At 47.2% G+C, this 16,535-nt stretch overlaps 1 long non-coding RNA gene across 1 annotated transcript; it reads right to left on the bottom strand.

The window, feature by feature from the left end:
* Positions 1-11,903: 11,903 nt before the first annotated feature.
* On the bottom strand, positions 11,904-16,022 carry LOC148122743 (uncharacterized). The gene is made up of 2 exons (XR_015737552.1): positions 15,506-16,022; positions 11,904-13,105 (listed from the first exon to the last, which is right to left on the bottom strand). It is a non-coding gene; the product is annotated as an uncharacterized LOC148122743 (long non-coding RNA).
* Between the last annotated feature and the right edge of the window lie 513 nt (positions 16,023-16,535).

The following is a 16,535-nucleotide window of genomic DNA, read 5'->3' as shown; positions in this document are numbered from 1 at the left end:
GTACCTTTTCACCCACAGGACTTGATGTTTATTAGCCCAAGCTTCCTTGGCTTTTAACTCTGTGGATGGGAGAGCAGTTGTTTCCAGTGTGTTTGCCTTTGACATCAGCCGGTGGTTTTCTCTTATAGCTTTTACTATTGTTTCTTTGCTTAGTGTCTTTGACATCTTGATTATAGCATGAAGAGTTTCCTCTCTGGTTCTTCATTTGGGGCTCTAAATGCCTCTTGTATTTGGATGTCCATCTCTTTCTCTAGAACATTTTCTGCTGGTTTTGTTGAGTAGATAATTTATGCCTTCAGTTTTGACCTCCGTTCCTTTTATGATCCCATGGATTCTTAGATTTTGTCTCTTGATCTTATTTCTGAGTCCTTTGGGCATCATGGTCACATTCACTGATTTTTCTTTTCTTTTCAAAACAGCATTTTTTCCATGTAGCCCTGGCTGTCCTGGAACTCACTCTGTAGACCAACCTGGCCTCCAACTCAGATATCTGCCTCCTGAATGCTAGGATTAAAGGCATGAGCCACCACCTCTTGGCTGTCTTTTCTTTATTGATGTTTGAATGTAATATTTTGCCAACTTTATCCTCCTTTACTGTTTTTTCCTCTGACCCCCCCCACTGAGTTGTTTAGCGCTGACATTTTTGTTTGTTGTGAGTTTTCTAAAAAAAAAAAAAAATCTGAATTTCCTTAACACACTTCCCCTTTGCTGACTTTTTCACCCATATTGCTGTTTTCCCCATCATTTAGTTGACTTTGTTCTTGACACTGCTGGCTTTCTTCCTGGGTTCTGGATTGATTTCTTTACTTTTTTCATCTGCTTTTTTTTTTTTTTTTTTTTTTGGTATCTTCTTTGTGGTCATTGCTCATCTTCTGGTGTTTCATTCATTTAAGTCTTTCAATTGGACAGTTGAAGCTTTCCCAACACAGCTGTATTGGAGGACTGGTGTGGGGAGGTGGAGTGGCAGGCTCTAGGGAAAATTCTGGATGTGGGGTTGGCAAGCACACGATCTTGTCAACAGCCTCCCTCATGATGGCTCTGTTTAAGCCGGGGACAGGAACTATAAGCAAGTGCTGAGAGTCTATGCTTGCTCTTACCCTTTTATTTGTCTGTGTCCCTCTGTTACATTTTATTTGCAGCTCTTCTTGGTGAACAATCTAAGCTTTGGGGCTCAGGCCTGAAGGAATCACTCAGAGACGAGAATACATATATTGTAGCAGCAACAACATAAAGCCAAAAAGTAGGGAGTTAGGGAGATGACTCATGGCTAAGACCACTGGCTGCTCTTCCAGAGGACCTGGGTTCAGATCCTGGCACTCACATGGTGGCTCACAGCCATCCCTAACTCCAGTTCCAGGTGATCTGATGCCCTCTTCTGACCTCTGTGGGCACTGGGCACACATGTGTGCACATGTATATATGCATATGTATATATGCATACAAGGCACCATACATATAAAATAAATAAGTCTTTAAAATTTTAAACTATATTAAAGTATTAGAATATAGAAATATAACTAAAATTATTTAATGTTCACTAATAGATCACCAATTACCACAAAACATAAAATGTCAATTAATGGAGCGTATACTATGAAATTAAGAACTATTTAGAGCAAATATGGAAAGAGCTCATGGGGAAGGGAGCAGGAGAGGGAAACTAGGAAGCAAGGTTAATGAGGAGGAAATGAGTAAAAATTAGAAAAAACATGAAACACAAGAGACAATACAAGGAAAGTGACGGCGATCTGTGTTGGAGCGACCTCTGTCTGGACTGAGAAAACTGAGGCTGTTGCCTATGTGTGAGGTGGGGTCAGCTGATCTGCCTCTCCTGTACCATATGCCTGGATCCCACCCGTGTGAGACAACTGTCTATCCTGCTGTCTGCAATTTAGCAACTTTTCTTCCTTGCTTACCAGGGACCTCTTCTGACCATATTTAGCTTTGCGATTTTTTGGCCTGTCGTGATGTTCCACCCTCTGGAGACTCCCAGTTTCAAACTCTCTGCAGTGACTAGTGTTTGAACACAGGGGTCTCTCACTGGGAGTCTGGGCAGCGACCATAACATTGGCATTGGTACACAGGGACCTGCCTTCATATTTCCCAAACTCACAGCCAGACTCAAGTTGTTCTGTGTTGATGAATGTCTCTCCCTTCCACTGAGGGAGGGCAGGAACGCTTCAAGGCCTAAGGGGAGCTTCTGCCTACCTGGACTTTTTGGGTTCTCAGGGTCTGGCACCTCCCCAACTCTCTACAACTGTCTTCCGGGGCAGTCTCTCACCCTCTGACCGTGAGGAGCTGAGTTCTGACTTGTGTCCTCCATTCCGTGGCCTCAGGCTCCCAGGGCAGCTCACTTTAGAACAATGCCTGGCCACAGCGCTCTAGGAAGGAGCCCCCCACTGCCGACCTGTCACTGTCTCATCAACACAGGCGGCTGGAGTTGGGACTGGTGAGTGCCAAGAGCCTGCCCTGTGTGCAGGACTGCCAGTCTCTTCCCACTCAGGCCTCCTCTCTGACCTCTTTCGGTATTTTGAGACAGGGTTTCTCTGTGTAGTTTTGGAGGCTGTCCTGGGACTTACTCTGTAGACCATGTTGGCCTTGAACTCACAGAAAGTCAGCTGCCTCTGCCGACCGAGTGCTGGGATTAAAAGGTGTGCACCACCACCGCCCAGCATCTCTCTTACCTTTTTAGATGAGGCTTCTGCTTTCCCTCTTCTCAGTGAGGAGCCACCAGGCAGCGGTGCTCAGCTTGGCTTTCTTCCTTTGGTCTCAGGCCTTTCTGTCCTCCTTGAGTTCTCTCCAGTCCTATTTTTGCTTCTGTGTATTTCTCAGGCTCTTTCTCTCTTTGAGAAACAGTCCATTTGCTGCTTCTCCTGAGCAAATCCTTCACTAGGCCGCAAAGGGGCAGCTAACTTACCTTCTTCCCTGGAGATGCTCTGGCTTTTTATTTGCTGTGAGACTGGGTAGACATAATAATCACGACTGTTTACTGAGCATTTGCTATATGCCAAATCCCATGCCCGTGTTATTTACTTAATATTCTCAACAACCCCAAGAAACAGAGACAGTGTTCTGTGTTTACAGAAGCGCCTGCGGTTTCCAGAATTGTTGATAACTCAATTACACTGTTAACAGAAGGCAGGGTATCAATTCTGAGCCTTTTATTCAGGATAGGGAGTGAAGCTAACTGCAAAGGCTTGCTTGGAACTTGACTTAAACCCAAGTTTGCATAACAAACACATTCAGTTAACATGTGGCAGATTAATACAACCAAAAAAAAGAAAGCCTACAAATGCTTTGGTTCTCGCATATGGAGATTGAGAAAATAATTGTGCCTGTGTTTTTTTTTAAAAAAAAAAAAAAGATCAAAGTGGTGACAATGAAGTGTCACTGCTGTGGCTGTGAATTCCTGACCTCTGTGGGCAGCAAGGTGGCTCTGAGCCTGCCCAAGGTCGATGTGATAGAGCTTCCGGTCCCAGAGAAAATGATAGGAACCAAGACTCCGATGATGGTTGAGCATGCCTCCTGCAGAATCGGGAAAAGGAAAAAGTCATAAAGGCAGTTGAAATATTTCATCTGTGATTAATTATCAAAGGATAAAATGCAAATTCCCAGGATGATTTAGACCAAGTTCATAGGCCCAGGAAAGCCACGGTCTCTACTCTTCTCATCTGTTAGTTATAAACGAAGCCACAAGGAGCCTCTGGGGCTGGAGTGAGGGCCTGAGACAAGATGCGGTGTTTACTTGTTCTGTTTTAATATTTGGCAAAAAAAAAAAAGTACCTAAATCCATGGTCGTCATGGGATCTAGGCACTCAAAGATTTTATAGACTCTCAGCACTTGTTTATAGTTCCTGTGCCCAGCTTAAACAGAGCCATCATGAGGGAGGCTGTTGACAAGATCGTGTGCTTGCCAACTCCACGCCCAGCATTTACCCTAGAGCCAGCCAGCCCACCTCCCCACACCAGCCCTCCAAGACAGCTTCCTGCGTCTCATCCTTCCCCATGTCCCTCCAGGCCTTTTCTGAATTCATGTCTCCCATTCATCCTCCTCACGTTTCTCTTTCCAACTGGACTATCCTTATGCAGTCACACACTGAGAATTTCGCAACAGCTAATGTTCTGGGTATTAGATAAAAATAACCCTTATTTCTCAAGAGTTTACAGCCATACGTTCTATATTTTATATCCTTAATTGAATCCTCAAACTTTTGTGATTCTGACATCTCCATTCTACAGATGAGAAATTGAGAAGCCGGGAGGTTTGATAGCATGGCGTCACATGCTATTCACATGGAGGTTTTTAGAACTCTGAAATCCTTAACCATAATGATCCATAACTGCTAATAATGATACTGAGAATACAATGGTTAATCCTGTTGAAACCTCAGCTGTTATTTGAATCATTTGACCTCCAAAGGATATCCTATCATCTTGAGCAAATGCAAGCTCCGCAGGAGACTCACCTTGGTATCGGGGTACCACCTGTGCCAGATAACAACGTTTAAACTGATACCAGTGTACTCTCTTCCTTCCCAAAGTCTATTTTGTACAGAGAAGCTGTAACTGGAAGTCACATTTCCCAGAGTCCCTTGTCAACAGGGCTCTGAGTAGACTCTACCAATGGTGTGTGTGCACTTGAGATTTGAGAGGTAGACAAGAGACCATGATTTCTGGAAGCAGCTTGGGCTCCCCCAGGTTGCCCTCCTGAGAATCATCGTCTGAATGTTGGGTACTAAGACTCTGGCAGCTGTAGTGGGATTCTTGGACTTAAAGAGTCCTTGGAGTGAACAGGAATCTTGACAATCTTTGATCTTGGCTCTTCCAATCATATATGAGATCCTCTACTGCCTTGTATTAAATTTACTTCTAACCTGGAGTATTTAAACAACACATTGCCCACAATAATCCATTAACAAGAGGCATCCTAACATATACATTAGTTGTGTGTGTGTGTGTGTGTGTGTGTGTGTTCAAGACACAGCAGCATAGCACTCTATCCCTGGGAACAAATTACCTTGAACCTCCCAACCTGAAGTGAACTTTCTCATCTGCTTCCCCTCCCCCATCACCACAGCTGCCCCCATATGATGTCCCTGGTGTGTCTTGTCCTCCACAGTGAACAGTCATCCAGGGATTAAACTTCTGTTTTCAATGCTTTTCTCCTGAAAATTTGTCTCTGCTATGTTTATGTTTTCTGTCTTCAAAAGGGAGGTAGAGCGTGAAAAGACAAGACAACAGCGGCAGAGAGAAGAGGCGGCTATAATCCCATTGCACAACACGCTGGGTTGCTGTCAGAAGTAAACAGTCTGTCTTCATTCTCTCCTCTCCCAGGCCTCTCAGCATTGCTGAGAACCACCTGGAGTGCCCCTCAGTCCCTCTCTTCTGCTTTGCATTGTTTCCTGTTCCCTCCATAGAGTAGCACAGACCTTTGTCACTATACTGAGTTCCGACTCAGCCCACAAGATAAGCTCATATTTTAACTGTTCTAGAAAGTCTTCCTGCCCTTTTCAGTCCATCAGAACTGTATATTTCTGTGATCCCCTCCTCTCTACGGTTATCATGCATTCATGACTGCAATGACTGCTGTCTCAAGTTAGCCTCGTGTCTGGAACTTTGGCTCCTAGCCCAAAACTTGTCTCTGAAGACAAGGGGAAGGAACTGATAAAAACCCAGAGAACTGGAAAGAAAAGAGGAATATACAGTTCTGACGGACTGAAAAGGGCAGGGAAGGCTTCCTAGAACAGTTAAAACATGAGCTTATCCTGTGGGCTGAGTAGGAACTCAGTAAATAGTGACAAAGGTCTGTGCTACTCTATGGAGCGAAGTTGACACTGGTTGGTTGTTACCCAAGGTCCCCTAAGTAATTCTACTGGCATGAACTTTTTTTTTTAATGTGCTTATTTTATATTCTCTCTCTCTCTCTCTCTCTCTCTCTCTCTCTCTCTCTCTCTCTGTGTGTGTGTGTGTGTGTGTGTGTGTGTGTGTGTGTGTGTGTGCCTGAGTATATGTTTGTGCACCGTGTGTGTGAAAAAAAAAACTGGAAGTCAAAAGAGGACATCGGACTAAAGAGGACATCAGATCCCTTAGAGCCGGAGCTACAGATAACCGTGAGCCACCTTGGGTGCTGGGAACTGAATCCTTGTCTTTTGTCAGAGCAGCAAGTGCTCATAACTGCTCAGCCCTCTCTCCAGCCCCAGGTCCTCATTTTTTAAAAATAAGTTTATATTTAAGTGGGTTCTTCTAGGGGACCCTCTATTCTACCTACCTCAGTATAGGTGTTCTTGTTCAAGGCAGAGCTGAATCCTCACGGTGTTTAGAAGTTGGGAAATGGGCTTTCTTTGTCATGGGAAAGTGTGACAAGGTTACTCCTGCAGGCAAGATTGTGGCTACCAAGCTTAGGAAGGAAGTGTCCCTGACCCAAACCCATGCCCTCCACAAGTTTCCACTATGGTTTGGATGATGGGATTCAGGACCTGTTGGGGACTGCAGACCTCTGGCCCCTTGACTTCTTTGCCTGCCTCAGACCCTTTGCCTGCTGCAGTGAACTGAGCAAAACAACTTATTTGCCTGTGCCTGCAGCTGCACCAGACCCTCATGAGTTCCTGATGGCAGGGGAGTGAATTCTGGTGGGTTTTACAGCTGGAAATCCCAAGAGCTGGGGCATGTCTTTCAGTTAAGGATCCCTATATAAGCTTCCCTGGAGCACAATAAAATTGGCATTCTTGTATCAAGGACGACCCATATCCCCATCTGTCCATGTGCGTGTGTCTTTAAGTCTCCAGCCTCGTTCCCGGCTTGCCTACCATCCCCATAGTGCAGGTACTACGAGGTCCCTAGCCAAGATGAGCAGGCAGAGGAGCACAGCTGTGCATCTCCCAGAGGGGTGAGGGAGGTCTATGCCCAACATCTGGGGTTTTACTCTCAAGAATGGACTGTTTGCTAGAAGACTGTGACCTGACTCCCAGTGTAGGCAATGATTAGAGAAATGGCGTGTAAACTAGGTATGGCCTTGGAGCTGAGCAAGGTTGCTGCAAGGCACCGATGAGAGCCCATGAGGCAAAGGCACCATTGTACTGAAGAGGCATTGAATGATACCAGAGGAGCAAGAGCAATTAAGGACCGCTCAGTGCCTTTGTTGACTCTGCTAGGCTCTGGGAAGACAGACCAGAGAATTCTAAGACCTTTTCCCAACTGGCTGGGAGTCTGGTGTAAAGAATCCAGTATCAGGAGGTTCAGAAAGCAAGTCAATGGACTCTTGTAATTAAGACTGCTTTGGAAACCTAAGTTACAAAAGACCCTTAAGCTACTAGCTACTAGCTGAGGGTACTAGACCGGTCAGAGCTCTTGCTTGCCGTATGTCACACACAGGATGTATGCTTGGAGTGTACAGGCATTGTCTTACAGATGAGGACAATGTGTTCAGACAGAGTAGACTTCCCAGGGTCATGCAGCCAGTAGGATAGCTTTAGCTCTGAGCTTGATCCCGGGCAGGCTGGCCTCCACCGTCTGTGCTAGCTTCGCTGCACACTCCCAGTCATGCCAGTAATGTGGGAGGAAATGAGAGGATGCCGTCTGGTCCTGGCAGCTTTCCTGCAATAGGTAAAGCCAGGAATTACTGTCCACTTGGCAAAGCTAAAACTTAGAGAGAGTGAGTGACTTGGTTAATATCACCCAGGAAACTGAAACTATTATTTAGACTGGAGCCATTATTTAGATCTAGTCTCTGAGCCCCGGCCAGAACTTTTAAACTCCCGAACGCTGCTTTCATTCACGGAAGCAGCTGCTGTCCCAGGCCCCATGTCCTTGTGCTTCCAAATCCTGAGTTTCTAGTCAGCAGCCCAAACTCCCCAGCACATTGTACTCAAGGAAGAGAAAGAGGGGAGACTAGGCAGGAGGGACTCAGTTCTCGGTGCTGAGAGCCTGTATTATCCTCAGGGTGTCGGGCGTTCCTGAGAACTGAGTAAATATGAGCTAGATCCCTGCTCCACACCAGAGGTGTGGAAGGATGGAGGCTCCATCTTTAGAGGTGCCTTTATCTCCAGACTCCCACCCCAGGGCTAGTGACCCTTTCAAAGCCTGAAGATGCTCCCTCCCTTCAGATGAAGACCTTGGCAGCAATTGCAAATGACCACCGAGATAAGAGGGAGCAGTCAGGGATGCTTGATGGGAGCCCCATTCCTTCATCTTAGCCCAACACACTCTGCAACTGTTCAGAGCCTCCTGTGTAAAATGAGAGTACCAGACTGGGTATCTCTGGAATGCTATTAGATAGTAACTGATTTCAATGAGGTGGCTGAAATCAATGGGGTGTGAATGGCGCTCTCACTTTCTCCATAACCAGCACAGTTGGAAGGAAGCATGCGACTAAGAGAAATCCAGTTGAGAGCTGGAGTGCCTGAGTTCAAATCTAATGCCGACCTTCCCTCTACATACCCTTGAGAAGGTCACACGGTCTTGCTTCCCTTCCCTTGTCTGTAAGACATGGATGCTGTTAGGTACCTCGTAAGGACAATCACTGAAGTCGGCAAAAACTTCCTGCTGAACTTGGCATCTCTTCAGGCCCGTCTACCCCAAAATGAAAACAAGCACTGCCTGCTAGGATGCTCGCATTTTCTATTAGTTTCCAGACTGTATTTTGCTTTATTGAGACAGTCTCACTCTGTAGCCCAGGCTAGCCTCAAAGTTACGGTCTCCCAAGTGAGTGCCTGAGCCACCACGCCCAGCAGCTTCCAGATTGCAGCTTGTGCTGGGAACTGATCTGCAGTGACAAGACCACTTATATGGCGCGGAGGGATGATCATGTTATCAAATGTTCTTCCGCAGCCACTTCCTGAGGTAAGCATGACCCTTCCTTCTCCAGGGAGGGTCCTCAGGATTAGAGAGTTAACTAGCCCTGTAACCACATAGCCAGCAAGATCTGCACTTGGGTCTCCCTACTGTCAGAGGCAGAGCCCTGGCCGAGGATAACCCGTTCTGTCCACTCACTCCCACACAGCCCTACGTGGGCTGGTTTTCACGCAGCGGCCTGACTCTGTGGGGACTTGTCATCTCGGGTTGCCTTCACAATGACTAGGAAAACTAGAAGTGTGTGGTCAATCCACCTAAAATGGGACATTCAACAATGCTGAGGAAGAAGTAAGAGCTTCCCATGCCAGACATCTACTGGGCAAAAGCCTCCATGGGCCTCCTTGCTACCAGGCCCCTGGCAGTCCTCAGTTCTAGGGGGTACCCAACGACAACATTTTTGAGGTTTGCTCAGCTTTCAAGTCTACCCACATTCAAACACTTGCTAGGCCTTGGGCCAAGCCCCCGGAAATGCCTCTGGCAGCAGCAGCTGCATCCAGATAATCCAAACAGACGCAACTCCTTGTGGCCTTTGAGGCCTTTTCCTTGTGGCCAGATGCCAGGCGTGAGAAGAGATGCAGACCCTCAGAAAGCTGACAAATCCAAGGCTCAAACATCAGAAAGGGATGCCAGCAGGGGGCTTACACAAGGGCTGCTGGGTTAGGCAAACTCGGCCTCAACTGGAACCACATACAGCCAAACAAGAGCCACACACTCCATAGTGCCTTCATTACCCTGTATCCCCTGAGCACGGAGTGGAATCCAGCCAGCTTCCTGGCCCTTCCTTGTTAGCCCCGGCTCCTGCTAAGTGTGTTGATCTGAAGAAAGAAGCCTCAAAGTAGAGTAGATTCCCTTGTCATCACCGCTGGGTGGCACGCCAGCTCCTATTTACTCACTCCTCTTGCCCCGCTCACTCACTAGCTGTGTGGCTCGGGCAAACATGCTCGACCGTATGCACAGACTCTGTCCGTCTGTGCCTTGCTATAAGATCTAGGGCTAGTAGCTGTACTTCACAGAGTTGTAAGAAGATTATATATAAAAAGCTTCATATAATACCTCAGACATAACACACATCATGTGTTGTTAGCGCCTGCTAATTGACAGAGAGCAGCTTGTGCTGCTTGCCACACCTATCACGGTAGACTTGGTTCTGCACTCACAGTTCTCAACCTTTGGGTCACAAACCCCTTTGGGGGTCTAATAACCCTTCCACAGGGGTTGCCTAAGACCATCAGAAAACACGTTATATTATGGTTCATAACAGTCGCAAAATCACAGTTATGAAGTAACACTGAATAATTTTATGGTTGGGGGTCACCGCAGCGTGAGGAACTATATTAACGCGTGAAGCATTGGGAAGGTTGACCACCACCGTCCGACACGGTAAGAATGCAAGCGTGAGCGTCACTTCTATAGCACTTGTGATTCCCATAGTGTGAATACCCGCAGCACGGCACCTCCAGGCTAGTAACATCGTGTCACCAAAAGAGGAGCTGCACACAGTCAGCTCTCTCTCTCACAAGGCAGAGCTGCGCACAGTCAGCTCTCACGAGGCAGTGCAAGCTGGTGTAACTACTCACAGTGAACATCCTGGCTGCATATCCTGAGCCTGGATCTGAGAGATGAAAATTCAAGTCGAGGCATTGCTTCTTCCTGGCGGGATTTAGGAGTCCCTCTCATCTGTACACCCTCTCTAAAGGGAAACTCCTCTGATGTCACGCTTAACTGAGATAGGGGCTGGAGAGGCCTATCTCAAGAATACCTGACGTTTCTTAGTTTAATTAAGTCCCCTGGTGCCTAATTTCGGGATGTGATCATTCACCTTGTCTTCCAGAGCCAGGGACGTAAATCACCGTGTCCTCTCACACCGCTTACACTCTCCATAACCTTTGATACGGGCTTGTGACCTGCCTTCACGTGTAAACAGCAACCACTGAAGGGCAGAGGCACTGTGTTCCTAGTCCCAGGACAGGGTCTTCTATTTGGTTAAATGGGATGCTGCTTTGGTTTGGTTTGGCTTTTTGTTTGTTGTTTGTTTGTTTTGTTGTCAACTTGACATAAGCTAGAGTTGTCTTGGAAAAAGAAACCTAAATGTAGAAATTGCCTCTATTAGACTGACCAGTAGACAAGAGTGGGGGGTGTTTTCTTGACTAATGATTGATGTGGGAGGGTGCAGCCCACTGTGACTGGCACCACCCCTGGGACTGTAGTCCTGAGTTATATAAGTAAGCATGCTGTGCAAGCCGTGAGGAGCAAACCAGTAAGCAGCCTTCCTTCATAACCTCTGCCTTAAGTTCCTGCCCCGATTTCCCTCAGTGATGGAGTGTAATCTGTAAGGTGAAACAAACTCTTAATTCCTCAAGTTGCTTTGGTAGTGATGCTTTTTTACAGCTAGAGAAATCAAAGTAGGATATTATAAATGGAACTGATACACAAGAAACCGAAGGCCATTGAGCAGAGAGTAAGGCCATTGAGCAGAGAGTAAGGTTGCCCAGCATGAGTCAGCCCTCTTTCCTCAGTACATTCAGATAAGTTAAAACCAACCAGCCAAACAAAAAAGCCCCTGTAGCTCACAGGGCATCAGCAATAACTTGGGAAAGGTATTCGATCTTCTTGGAAACAATAGGTATCCCCAAAACTTTCCTGAGGAATTTAAATGAACCTGGAATGTAGCCTATAATATTTGAGTGGAATATCTCTCTATTGAGAGCAGCCCTTCCCTGGTTTGAGGAAGGAGCTTGAATGTGATCAATGTAGCTCACTGTTGGTGGATTTACATTCAGGAGCCTTAGCTACCCAGCAATCCTTTCTTCTAGAAACAGAATTCTCTTCATCAGCATCCGCCCTCCCCAACTCCATCCCTGCCTTCTGAGCAGTCACCCAATTCTGATAAACCCTCTGCAGTAGTCCCCAGCACGTCTAGGACATTTGAATATTTGGTCTCTGGTTGGTGGCCTTTCTTCTTATTTTAGGCTTTGCTGGGGGAAGAGTGTCACTTGGGGGTGGGTGTCCCGCGCTACCGTCTCGCCAGCAAGAACCACGCGGTACACATAGGATTCTTCTGCAGTAAAGCTTTAATGCCCCTTGGGAGAGCGGGCATCAGCCAACATGGCGGAGACCCAGATAAGATGGAACCCAACCCTTATAAAGGAAACAGTCCTCGCTTCTGACGTGTCACTCTTGGATGGGTCCACTGCCCATTATCCCAGATGATGCCTCGGGAGTAGGCAGGGACGGTAGAGAGTTACAAAGCACGTGCGCTGGGATTAAAGGCGTGTGCTACATCACCTTGAACTCACAGAGATCTGCTTGTCTCTGCCTCCCAGGCATCAGGACTAAAAGCGTGTGCCGCCACACCTTGGGGTCACAGAGGTCAATCTCTACCTTTGTTCCTAGAAGCAATGGAGAATGTGGTCCGGCCCTCCACATATCCCCCTTTTTTTACTTCTTTGCAGAAAGGCAACTCCCTAGGAAGGTAAAGATAGAGGTCGCACTTCCCAAAATGAAAACATTACGATGGGCTTGCACGGAATCTGTCCCTAGGCTCATGACACCTGGAACCTATCCAGCCTGCCCTCTGCCAATTTTCTGGGAAAGGGAATATACGGCAGGAAACCCTTAAGCAAAGCGACTTATCTCTCAGAGAGGGCCATTCTCTGTGCGATGCTCTTCAGCTCGACAACCTTCAGGGCTAGCTAAGCCAAGCACTCCACCCTGTGCAATGGACCACAGTCCTAGGGGTGCAGGAGCTGGTTGGCTTAAACCTTACTGCTTTAACATAGATAGCCACATATCAGTAGAGGCCCCTGTTCCAGGGCAGCCAGCGCTTGTGTAATAACCACTTTGTCCCTACGATTTTGGGATTTGAGTCAGCAGACCATCCAGAGGAGAAACACTAATCCATAGCATAGGACTGTTCCAAAACATTTCCACCCCCACCCATTCTTTGAAGTAGGGGAAATGAGAGACACGGCCCAGGACTGAAGTCCTATGGCCAAGCTTATAAATCATCTCTAGGACAGTAGGGAGGGGGCCCAAAATCTTATTGGTTGTAAAAAATCGGGGAGACACCGCCATCCTATGGTTGACTGGTAACAGCTTCAGGAAGGCTGAGAGTGTCCTCCTTCGGTGTTCTGTCATCCATCCGCAAAATGGCAGGAGGAACAGCAGCCAGGTCCTCAGGCGAATCCGTGTGTTGTGGATCACTCTTCACTGTTCGGGTCAATCGCTCTGGCAGCCAGAATGGGCTTTCTTGATCCTGTGGGAAGACACAAACAGCTCCCCTGGATCTCAATAAGATGGGATCCGGGCCTTTCCATTCATTAGAAAGCACATCTTTCCACTTAACCAAATCTTTGGGCCGCTGAGGATCCGAACAATGTCGTGTTGTAGCATTTTGGCCATTATCATCCAAATTTTAAAAATTTATAATGAACAGAGCCATGGCGATGGCCATTCTTGGCATCGGGGGCAGTTCCTTTATTATTCCCCCCTTTTTGTTTAAATAGATATTTATCCAATTTTTAATTTAAATAACCATGGCATTTTGTAACCTATCTTGAAGATACCCATAGTGTTTAGCAGAAATAACTGACAGGATAAGGGAAACTGATAGCAAGCAATAACTGACAAAACAAGGGGAAATCTAGCAGCATAGCAATGGCACAGCAACAACAACATTGCAATGTACAACAACAACATAGCAATAACTGACAGACCAAGGGCAGGAGCTGGACCATCCCTCAGGAACCCGCCAGCTCCGCAGCAATCAGGCCAGACAGCTCCATAGCAGAGGCTTTGTCCTCAGGCCTCTGGACAGATGAATCCACAGCATGAATAGTAGTACTTCTAGAAAAAAAAAACATAAACTCTTCTCCCAAAATAACATTTAAGAGTATTAAAAAACTCAGTGTAAAAATTTAGCACAGTCAGTACTGGAAGTAGGCTGGTCTTGAACTTAGAGACCTATAGGTCTCTGTTCTAAAGAGCAATCTTGTTTGGCTGTGTCATTATAGTAGGCCTTAGAATTAAACCATTTTAAATCTGGCACAGATGAGATTATTGTTTCAAAAATATGAGAAAATCGTTTTCCTGTTTCCAGCCTGGAGTCCTAAGATGACGTGGCCATTGGGGAACCCATATGGGGATCTCTGTTTTTTACGGCATGGGCCGTGTTGCCCCAGTGGCGCCTAGGAAAAACCCAGGCCCTGTTTGTTGATATTAGATTTAAGATTTATTGGCTCCCGTATTTCTTGCTGGTACGGTGGCCTCGGGCTCCAGAGCCCGCCCGTCATCCAAGGGCTGTGTGCGGCCCTGGGCCTGCTTGCTGCGCAGCTCCCTGTGTCCCAAGCCAAGAAGTGGCGGCTCCACCCCCAGGCGCCCCTGCCTTCCCCGCGGGGCTAGCCTCGTTCTCTGAGGTCTGAGGCTGTGTTGGTGGCGGAGTGTGGCGGGAGCCGACACCCAGACCAAGGCTGCACAGGCCGGCAATAACTCAAGGTCCGCGCCAGAGCCTCTGCGGCTCAAGGAGCCGCTGGGAGAGGCGGCGAACAGGGCCGCTTCCCTACTAGCAAACTCTCAACACCTGTGTCACAGCAAAAGCAGCTGTAAACAAACTCTCACAGACCCAGCCAACGACCCAATCACTTTAAAAATCTAAGGGCTTTTTGCATCTACCTCCCTGTGGATCCTGAAACATCAGACGAGCCAAGCGTACACACAGCAATCTTTCAGGAGGACTTGAGTTCTTAAAATGCTAAGCAGTTCTTAAAAACTTAAGTCGCACTATGTAGATGTAATACGGTACTGCCTGTTTACTGCATTTAAACCTTAATTGCGCTTTTATTATGATAAATACGACCAGCCCTGCCTGAAGTCAGCATCGTTTAGCATAGCCAAATGGAATCAGAGCCATTTTACCCTCAGAGACCCTCACAGTTTTAGGTACATTGCAAGCCTTTTGACCTGGCAGCTTGTGGCACCGTTCTCATTCTCGGTACTGCTGTGATACCCTCCAGGCCAGGCACCAACTGAGCCTGCGCAATATGCCTCCCCACCATAGCCATAGAGCAAAGCTCTGCTCCAGCCGCCCTCCAGCCCCAGCTGCACCCACTCCGCGCCCAAACCGGGTGTACGGAGCAAAGCGGAACTCAGAGAAGCAGGCTTGCAGATCTGTAATCACTGAAAGGACCTCATTTAATCTTTTAGGGAATTTGGGCGTCGTTTAGTCTCTTTGGCTGCTTCCTGCTGTTATTGGGCCGCTGCATTTTAGGGGTATACATTACAACATTTCAGGAGGTCTCGGTGATTCAAACCACGTAAATCCCAAGTACGCCCTTAGGCTCTCCTTTTCTGTGGAGACGAAAACAGAACCTCTTTCCCAAAACATCATATCCTTAGCAGTTTCTAAGTTTAAATATCTTTCTCCTATCCAGTACACAAAAAACAACACGAACAACACAACACAAAGCCTTCGACCCTGCAAATCAGCCTTCTCCCCCATCTCCACTCTCCCAAAATCACCGGGAAGTCCTTTTTAACTTATTTTCTTTTCTGTCTCCCCCATTCTTTACCGGAGGGTCCTTTTTAACTTATCTGGGTGCGCGCACAACCTCCCACTGCTGCTCAGTTTCTGATATGCTCTCTGGACTTTAGAGCGTACCTCTCTAAGCTTGCATGCCTGCAGTTCTGAATCCTCCTTGTGTCCAAGGGGTCTCCGGCGGTGCAAAGTTCTTCTTTTTCTTCCTCCCGGGTATGGCACCAGACGTCCCGCGCTACCGTCTCGCCAGCAAGAACCACGCGGTACACATAGGATTCTTCTGCAGTAAAGCTTTAATGCCCCTTGGGAGAGCGGGCATCAGCCAACATGGCGGAGACCCAGATAAGATGGAACCCAACCCTTATAAAGGAAACAGTCCTCGCTTCTGACGTGTCACTCTTGGATGGGTCCACTGCCCATTATCCCAGATGATGCCTCGGGAGTAGGCAGGGACGGTAGAGAGTTACAAAGCACGTGCGCTGGGATTAAAGGCGTGTGCTACATCACCTTGAACTCACAGAGATCTGCTTGTCTCTGCCTCCCAGGCATCAGGACTAAAAGCGTGTGCCGCCACACCTTGGGGTCACAGAGGTCAATCTCTACCTTTGTTCCTAGAAGCAATGGAGAATGTGGTCCGGCCCTCCACAGGTGGGCTTTGAGATTCAAAAGCCCGGGGCTGTTTTCAAGGTGCTCACTCAGGTTCCTGCTCGTGGATGAAGAGCCCTTAGCAACCAGCTCTGGTCACCATTCCTGCTGCCATGATGCTGATGGGCTCTTAGCCCTCTGACTGTAAGCCCCAAGCAAACCCTTGCTTCTGAGAGTCACCTTGGTCATGGTGTTTATCACAACAACAGAAAACCAAATAATGCACCTCCTTACAGGTCACAGTTGGCTAGATCTGGGATTAAAAATCCTTTATACTGAGCAAAATTTTACCAATCTTCCTTCTTTTCTTTCTTTTGCTTATTTATTATTTATTTACGCTACTGAGAAAAGGTGTCCCAGTCTTTTTCTGATGGAGGAAAAAGTCACAGTTGTGAAACCTGGAGACTACTGGTGTCTTGGATTCCCACCAAGTTGAGAAGACTGCTCTGTAGGGGGAAAAAACAGACTCAATCTGAAAAAAAAAATGAGGAGAGAATATAAAGGGTAG

This window comes from Myodes glareolus, chromosome 3, assembly GCF_982192425.1.
Source record: "Myodes glareolus chromosome 3, mMyoGla1.1, whole genome shotgun sequence".
Lineage (NCBI taxonomy): Eukaryota > Metazoa > Chordata > Mammalia > Rodentia > Cricetidae > Myodes > Myodes glareolus.
The sequence above is the reverse complement of the archived record's forward strand: the minus strand, read 5'-3'. Positions and strand labels throughout refer to the sequence as shown.